This window comes from Sapajus apella, unplaced genomic scaffold (assembly GCF_009761245.1).
Source record: "Sapajus apella isolate SASKATOON/1434 unplaced genomic scaffold, GSC_monkey_1.0 scaffold16, whole genome shotgun sequence".
In the NCBI taxonomy this organism is placed as follows: domain Eukaryota; kingdom Metazoa; phylum Chordata; class Mammalia; order Primates; family Cebidae; genus Sapajus; species Sapajus apella.
The window spans coordinates 761822-770909 of record NW_022436956.1 but is presented as its reverse complement, the minus strand read 5'-3'; the positions used below and the strand labels follow the sequence as shown (position 1 = coordinate 770909).

The following is a 9088-nucleotide window of genomic DNA, read 5'->3' as shown; positions in this document are numbered from 1 at the left end:
CTCAGACAACCTCAGCTCACACAGCCGCCCCTCTCAGACAACCTCAGGTCTCACAGCCGCCCCTCTCAGACAACCTCAGCTCACACAGCCGCCCCCTCAGACAACCTCAGCTCACACAGCCGCCCCTCTCAGACAACCTCAGCTCACACAGCCGCCCCTCTCAGACAACCTCAGGTCTCACAGCCGCCCCTCTCAGACAACCTCAGGTCTCACAGCCGCCCCTCTCAGACAACCTCGGGTCTCGCAGCCACCCCTCCCCTGACAACCAGTGGCATCGCCATTCCTTTCCTGACAGCCCCATGTGACAAAGCAACCCTTCTGACAGCCACAAGTGTTGGCAACCTCTCCTCACAACTCAGGGAAGTAAGAGCACTACCCTGACAACTGTATGGCACTAGCCAGCCTCCCATCCATCTTCTGTGTGGGTATCCCCTTCTTCCGGCCCATGTGTGTGAGGCAGCCAGCCCTTCCCTGGCCCTGGGGTCTCCGTTTCTGTTCGCTCTCTCCTCTGCTCCTCCCGAACTCACTGCCGTGCCGTGGAATCTGTTGTTTCCCTGCTCTCTGAGCCTGCTTGTACTGCTGGAGGAGCACACCGTGGGCAGGGAGGCCTACACCCCACGTCCATGGCTCTGGAGGCCAGGCTGCGGAGCCTCTGAGTGACGGGCCCTTCCTGCTTTGCACTTGTCTTCATGCAGCTGTAGGCAGATGGACAGATGCTTTGTTTCCCCCTCTTTCTCATTATGGGGCTTCTCCTGATGACCTGATTACCTCACAGAGACCCCATTTCCAAACGCCATGGCTCTGGGCATTGGATTTCGGTGTATGCGTTCTGGGGGGTCCTCTTGTGCTCACAGCCCCTATGTCTGTGTACTGTCTTTCCTGATCAGAGTGCAGTGTCTAAGGGGGTCTTTGTCGATTCTGTTCACTGTGATGTTGCAGCGTCTAGAACAGCGACCTGCACATAGTGGGTGCAGCATCAATGTTCTCTGAGGAAGTGTTACGGCCAGAATTCTGGCCCTCTCTGGTTTACATGTGAAAGCCCTAACCCCCAACAGAGTGTCTTTGGAGACAGGGCCTGTGAGGCAGTCACAGGGTGGGGCTCTCATCCGATAGGAACTGGTGTCCTTTTAAGAAGAGGAGGAGACACCAAGGCTGGGTGTGTCACATAGGGAAGGAAGGACCACGTGAGAACACAGTGAGAAGACAGCCATGTGCAGCTTAGGAAGAAAGCCCTCACCAGGCACCACCCTTGACCTTGAAGTCCCGATGTCCAGAACTGGGAGCAACGACTGTCCGGTTTCGAAATCCCCCAGTGTTTTGTGATAAACCGAAAGAGGAAGGAAACCACAGCTGAGTGGCAGAGCGTGTCTGGCTATGTACACAGGACGCTGGGGCAGGGATCCTGGAGAGGGACACACCAACCGGATGGGCCGAGGCCCAGGCTGTGCAGGGGCAGAAAGGAGACATGAGGGAGGCGGGCAGGAGCCAGGCCTTGGAGGCTGTGCCACCAGGAAGTGAGTGTGGATCGCCTTGGGGAGCCACTGGGAGGCTTGAAGGAAGGTAACAAACTATGATTTTAGAGCCCGGAAAAGGGTCCCTTGGTGCCTGGGTGGGGGATGGGCTTCAGGGGGTGAAACCGAGCTCCTGGGGCACAGGGATGAAGGCAGGCACGGCCTCTCTAGCCCCAGGTGCCGGCCTGGCTCTGGGTGCTGTGTGTGGTGGGGGCGTGTGCTAACTGGAATCCACTGCAGGCGCTTTTTATTCTCCATATGTTGGGGGGTGGGCGGCTCTCCTCTGTGGTGCTCTTTTTCCTTCCCTTCATTTTCCCAGGGGTCCATCTTTTGCATTTAGCTAGGAGGGAGATCTGTTACCTGGGGAGGGGCTCATAGTCCTAGGCAGAATGGGGACTCCCAGTGCCAGCTCCCCGGGGTGGAGCAATAGCCTCAGAAGCCTCTGCGCTCAGATCTGTGTCATGGTCCCAACCAGACCATTGCTGTGTGCAGACCCCTCCCTCCACACAGAGAGCCCAAGGAGGCCATGTTCTGGCTGAAACCAGAGTGGGCTGGCTGGGTGCCGGGCCCTGGCACTGAAGCTGCTTCCCAGCTCACCTCCCAAGCAGGAGGGCATCTTAGGGTAAGGCAGAGGCAGCTCGTGATGCTTTGCTTCGACTCTGGCTCCTGGGCTGGGCTCTGAGCCCAGGCAGTTTAATGCCACCGTGGACTTGGAGGTGTGGGGACCTCTGGAGAGTTCCACAGCCCCATGGGGTAGGGTGCCTGGTGCTGGCTGAGGCCAGGCCTTCAGGTGGACACATTTTATCATTGCGGGCCACCGACTGCCATCTGGGTCGCTGCTGTTAGTTCCCAGCGGGGCTCAGCACCCCTACAGATGATCTCTGTAGCTCACCGCAGCCTGCGGATGGGGAAAAACAGCAGGCCCTGCCGGAACACACTTTGGGAGCAGCCCATGGTGGACTGGGGGCTGCAGGCGCTGCCCCTCACCCCTCCACCAGTGAAGAGGAAGGCACCACTGGCATGCGAGAGTCTTGTGTGTGCCCCATGCCTCCCATGTGCGGCGTGGGTGTGCATGTATGAGAGTGCAGGTGCACACTTGTGTGTGTCCCACAACACATCCAGGCTCACATGCACACTCCCGTGTGTCTGCTCATTGGCCTGTGTATTACTCGATCCAACCCAGGTTTATCAAAGACCTGTTACTGACAGTCTGCTGCAGGCCGGACGCTGCAGAGCACTGGGGGACGGCAAACTCGGTGCTTCCTTTGCTCTTATGGACGGTTCAGTCCAACAGGGGAGGCGGATCTGAGTTGAGCATCTAAAGGTTACATGTAAACTGACAATGTGAGACGCTCCTGTGAGTTTCATGTGGTGAATGTTTACTTCTGAGGGGTGTCTGTGCCCCTGGGAGGGAACTCGCATCTGCTGGTGCTCCTGTGTGTGCCTGTGCACACCAATGCCGGCTCCCACGCACCTCATCTCTGCAAGAGGGCTGCGGAAAAGAAGGCTGGACGTGCACGACGCACTGAATCTGAGGATCTGGAAAGAGCGGGGAGCAATGTCTGAGGATGTCCTGGAGACTCTGTTGATGGACCCCAGGAGACAAAGCCATGCACAGGACTCTCAGGTCCCTGAAAGAGCCAATGAGTGGCCTGGTGGGACCACTCAGAATCTGGCCATCACCCTCACTCTGCTCCTACCAGTGGTATGACCTCAGGCTGTTGCCTTGGTTTTCTCGTTTGTAAAACCATGATCGTAGACTAAAGAGTCCCCCAAGTGCCATTGAACCTTGACATTCCATGAGTCTGGACATGACCCCTGCCCTTAGGGAGTATGTCTTACAAACAGGGGTCAAAGAGTTACCTGAGCACATCACACACACACACACACACACACACACACACACACACACACACACACGTGCACATGTGCGAGGGCATGAAAATGTAGAAGATTGAGTGAAGGAACTCCCAAATAACTAGTCAGAGGAGGCCTCTTGGAGGCATTAAAGATGATTGGAAAGATTGGTCTTGGCGAGGAGGGGAGAGGAGGTGGTGAAGTTGAAGAGAGCTGCTGGGGACATGGTAGGCTGCAGGTGAGTGTTGGCTCTTAACTGTGGAGGGCAGCGGGTCTTTGTCTGCACTTCCAGCATGCAAACCAGAGGTGTGTGAGTTGGCTCAGGCTGCCCTACAATGACCCTCCCAGGGGCTGGGCGGCTCAGCTCTCAGAATCGTGCAAGGAATTCCTGAGGCTGGAAGTCTGACATCAAGCTGTCAGCGGGATTTGTTCCTTCTGAGGTGTCCTCTCCTCTCAGCTTGCACGTGGCCAAGTGGCCGTCTTCTCCCTGTGTCCTCACGTGGCTATCCTTCTGTGTGTCTGTGTCCCTTCTGAGACGTCCTCTCCTCTCAGCTTGCACGTGGCCAAGTGGCCGTCTTCTCCCTGTGTCCTCACGTGGCCGTCCTTCTGTGTGTCTGTGTCTCTTCTGAGGCGTCCTGTCCTCTCAGCTTGCACATGGCCAAGTGGCCGTCTTCTCCCTGTGTCCTCACGTGGCCATCTTCTCCCTGTGCCCTCACGTGGCCGTCCTTCTGTGTTTCTGTGTCCCAGGCTACTCTTCTTATCAGGATGCCAATCATCCTGGATGGGGCCACTCTAGTGGCCTCCTGTTGTCTTCACGGCTTCTTTAAAGGCCCTGTCTTCAAATACAGCCACGTTTTGAGGCAGTAGTGGTCAAGACTTCACCGTATGAATTTTTGGGGGACACAACTCACACATAACAGGAGGGGTGGCAGAAACTTCTTCCAGTGAGATGAGACACAGGAAGAGCAGCTTATTGGCAAGTGTGGAGGAGCGTTGCCTCTTTCCACCTGTGGATGTGGAGTGCTGCCCAGAGAGTCAGGTGAGTGGGCCTTGCCCAGGACCTGGCCAAGGACCGGCCACTGAATCCCTGGTCTCTATAAAATGAGGCTGAATCTGCCAGTCTGGCCTACTACACACGGTGGTGGGGTGGAAGGAGCTAGTAACGTTCAGAGTGCTATGCAGACAGTCATCAGAATTTAATGTGAGCAATTCCTTGTTGCCGAATGCAGGCCGAGCTGTTCTAAGAGCTGTGCTCTTGTGCCAGGGTGGATTTGCAAGGCCTTATTCTCACAGGTTGCCTGAGCTGATGAAATGGGGCATGCAGCCCCAGGCCCAGGAAGAGACCCACGCTCTTTTCCCCTAATTATATCAATGGCAGAAGTAAAGCTCTGATATTCGAAGTGATTCAGAGTCCCCAAGCCGGTATCCAGGGCCGATGGCTTGTACATTCTTCTGGATTTTGTGTGTGGGGGCTGAAGTTGCATTTATTTTAGAGATGTTTGAGAGATGCATTTGTTTTCTAGTTGTTAGGTCTTTTGCTTTCCTAAGCAGATGGAAGGGGGACAGAAGCTCACACAGGGAGGGCCGTGCCGAGGGCAAGGCTGAGGAGCGGAAGGTACGGCGTCGCTGTGGGGGTGGGGGTTACTTTTGCTGTTGATGCTTTGCTGAAATTCTAGACGCAACTTTAATGGGGGAGAAATTTAGGGCAGGTTGAGAGGAGAGTTTTTGGCATCCTGGAAACGTGCCATCTAGAGGTTGCTGTTTCCACAATGACGTGTGACACACGTGCTCTTGAACAAGGCCCCTGACAGGAGCAAGGGCTCCTGGGGCTGCCAGGCATGCCCGGGTCTCCCTGGGCCTCCCTCATGGGTCCTGATCCCACATCCTCCCCGATTCCCCAAACTTATTTCCCAATGTGCCTTCCACACTCAAATGACCCCACCCCGCCTGCCCCACCAGGACGCTCCTCAAAGGAGGCAGCTTTAGGAAAAAAATGAAGCTGTTTTAAATATAAATGGCCAGGGCACAGTAGGCTTTTATTAAAATACAGAGAGATTAACAAGGTCTCATTCCCCTCAATTATTAACAATGTACTTGTTCTTCAGAAAAGTACCCATGAAAATTTAAAACAGATGAAAATGGTTGTTCATTTAAAACTGCTCAGTTAATCTGTGAGTAATGTTTTATTCAGTGCATTAAATGAACAGCGCGGCATTGGACACCTGCTGATCCGTCACCCCGGGCCCAGGCAGGCACATGGACGCAGAGAGATGGAGAAGGCAGGCACGGGACTTCGGAGGGCCACACCACCAGAAATCTGCACCGGAGTCCTGGTCCAGCCCCACACCTGTGGTGCATGCGGAGCTGCAGGCAGGGCTCCTGTTGCGGACGCAGGAACAGGCAGGGAAGTTGCTGCCTCACGGGGTGGAGGAGCCAGGGTGGGGAGGCCTGTCCAGCCCCTGTTACTGTTACCATTGGCGGGAACAGCCTCACTTGCCAGTGTGGCTTCGCCTCAGCTTCATTAACAGGGGAGGGGACTAAGAGTTTTCACATCCAGGCGTGGGCAGTGGGGAGGCAGACAGGAGTGGCCGCTGGCTTCTCAGATCTCCCAGAGAGGCTGAGGCAATGGCCCGCCCTGAAGCAGGCACGGTTCTGTCTTCAGATGGACACTGGAGGGTCACACTGCATGGGACTCTGGGCCCTGGCACTTCCAGGAGGAAATGCTGCCCAGGGCTGCACAGGTTGACTGTGCTTTTTGGAAACTTGATATTTTTTTTCTTCTCTTCACTCTGTCATGAAACTGGCCATAGTAGGCGGTAAATAAATACATGTTACAGGTGAATGTTTACTGTGAGTGAATTAATAAAGGAGTGAATAAATGAACAATTGATGCAGGGCCTGTCCTGTCTCAGGGACTCTCACAAAGTCCTCCACGCTGGGCAGAGCCCGCCTTCCTGCCAGGGTATCGGGATGGGACTCTCAGCCCCGCAGGACCAGGGCACTGATTCTGCTGAGGAAGCAGGGTCTCAGAAAACTGAGTGGCTGCTTCTGCAGACCCCACATCCTCCACTTCCTGGAGGAAGGAGAAGCTCTGGCTTAGTCCTGGGACTGAACCCTCGGGTGCCACAGAAATGGGCTTGGCTGTCTGTCAGTAAAGCGGCCAGAGAAACAGGCCTGGGGAGGAGGAGGCTGGGTGGGCGGTGTTTTCTACGCAGTGACCTGCTCCTTAGCCTGATGCCATGACTCTCCAAATACCCTGAAGATGGATCCCGGGGTGAGGATGGGTAGGCAGGTTTTGGGGGGATGCAGTGGGCTTGGAGGGATGCTGGCGCCTTGGCAGGCTGTGCCCCTGAGGAGCCAGTGTCTACAGCTCAGCTCTCGGGCTGCGCGCACAGGGACACGTTGCTGAGGGCATTTGGTGTGGGTAGGGCGGGGAAAAGGAGCCAGGGCTGCCTGTTTTAACGGCATCTGCAGGAATGCAATCACAAGAGAGGAGGAAGTAGAGAAGGAGAAGGGAGGCCTCCTTGGGAGGTGCGTTATCCTGAGGAAGGCTGAACAACGAGGGTCATGGAGAATCAACTCAGGACCATAGCCTTGCAGAGCGGGCAAAAGCAATAGGGCTTCTTGAGGCTGCTCGGGCGTGCATGCACTCAGCAATGCCTGCTGTGAGTGAGCCTACATATTGTTGGGGAAGAGGGACAATGACCCCCAATGAGAGACTCTAAGTCAACGACAAGATTAAACAAAGTGAAAACAAAGTAGGAAATCAAGAGTGGCTGCTGTGACAGCCTCGCACAGATGACATTAGTGCTGAGAACCGGACACGTGAGCCTCTGAGCCGCATTTGCACCCAGAGGCTGAGCAGGCGCACAGACCCTGCCGAGGGCCTGGCCTGGGCTTCTAGATGGCTCCAGGCCTAGAGGAGCAAGGTTGGGAAGTGGGCAGGCCAGCTCCTGCCAGGCAGGAGAAAGACTCAGACCTCATGCCTCCTGCGCCTGGGTGATTGTGAGCACGTAACACATGTGATCTTATTTATGTTTTGAAAAAGGCAACATGAACCAACACCAGCCTGTGAGGAACAGGCGACAGCCACTCGAACGCCGACGCATGGAGCAAGCCTGGAGCAGCGAGGACGGGCACTGTGAGGAGGGCGTGCAGCCAAGGCCGCAGTCGGACCTGGTCAGATCAGAGGAGGGAGGGCTGCCAGGCTGTGGGCGAGGATGAGACACTGGAAAAGAGCAGAGAAGAGGAGGCTGCCACGCTCTGTTTCCCAAAGTCTCCCCAGGAACAATGATGTCACTTACTGAAATGACAGACTCTCCATTTCATGTTTTCCCCCCAAGTGCAGAGTACAGGGAAGCAGATGGGCTAAGTTTTTAGAGTTAGGGTTATTAATGTTTACTTAGTAAAATTCACCCTTTTAAGTGTGCAGGCCTGAGGTTTGCCAAATATACGTAGGCATTTAATCACCACCATGATCACGATGTATATTTCCACCACCCCGACAAAGTTTTCTTGTGTCTCTTCATGGGCATTGCCCATTTCCCAGCCCTATCCCCTGGAAACTACTGTCTGCTTTGTGTCCCGGTGGTTTTATCTTTTCCAGAATATCACATGAATGGAATCAGATGTATGAAATCCTATAGTATTGGGTCTTCTGAGTCTAGCTTCTCTTATTTAGTGTAATGCATTTGAAATTAATCCATGTCTCAGGCATCAGGAGTTCATTCCTTTTTCTGCTGAGTAGTATTTCATTCTATGAATATACTGCAGTTTATCTATCCATTCACCTGGTGATGTACATTTGAGATTTTTGGCAATTATGAATAAAGCTGCTATGAACAATCACACCTGGATTTTATGTGGACACACGTCTTCGTTTCTATTGAGTAAATACAAGGCATGAGATTTCTGGGCCATAGGGTAAGTGGGTATGTCACTTTATATGAAACTGACAAGCTGTTTCCAAAGTGGTTGCTCCGTTTTGCATTCTCATCAGCAGTGTGTGAATGTTCTGGCTGTTCTGTGTCCTTTCCAGCACCTGGTGTACCCATTTAAAAGACTTCAGCCACTGTAAATAGGTGTGTAGGACTGGACTTAAATTTAAATTTGAGAGGCGTCAATATATGTGGGTGTGTCTTTCACACCTCCACCGTCACGGACCACATGCGCTCATAACAGGTGAATACGTACAGCAGCTGAGAAAGGTCTGAGCAGAAGGCCGTGGGCAGGGGGCCCAGCAAGACAGAAGGAAATCAAGGAGCATGTCCTATGGTCAAACCAAGAAAGGATTTTAAAAGGAGAGAGTGAGCTACTAACCAACTGCTGCTGAATGGCTGCAGATGATAAAGAGTGAAAATTGAGTCGTGGATTTAGAAAGATGGCCGTTTTTGCTGACCTTGACAAGAGCGGCTTCAGGGTTGCAGCAGTGATGAGACCTGCCTGAGAGGGAATTCAGGAGGGCAGGGACTTGGACAATAGGACTGCCTCCCCATCCGAGACAGGGCCGCGTAGTCTGCGGGCTGCATCTCCAATTTCCTCCTTTCTCCTCAGTAATAGAAATCTAAATTTATTTGGGATGGCAATGTGCCCAGATGAAAAGACTACATTTCCAGCTCTCTGGAACGACTCCACCTAGACACGCTGGTGATACTTGTTGAGTGGACTTCCATGAAAACTCCTTAAGAGGGGAGGAGGTGATAGTTGGCAATGATCAATTT

At 53.9% G+C, this 9088-nt stretch overlaps 1 long non-coding RNA gene across 1 annotated transcript in view; it reads left to right on the top strand.

Annotated features, from left to right (window-relative positions):
- LOC116556001 overlaps positions 1 to 8216 on the top strand; it is a 14934-nt gene extending 6718 nt beyond the window's left edge. The window contains exon 2 of the long non-coding RNA XR_004270779.1: positions 7417 to 8216. This is a non-coding gene — a long non-coding RNA (uncharacterized LOC116556001). The remainder of the gene's footprint in view (positions 1 to 7416) is intronic.
- The last annotated feature ends 872 nt before the right edge of the window (positions 8217 to 9088 follow it).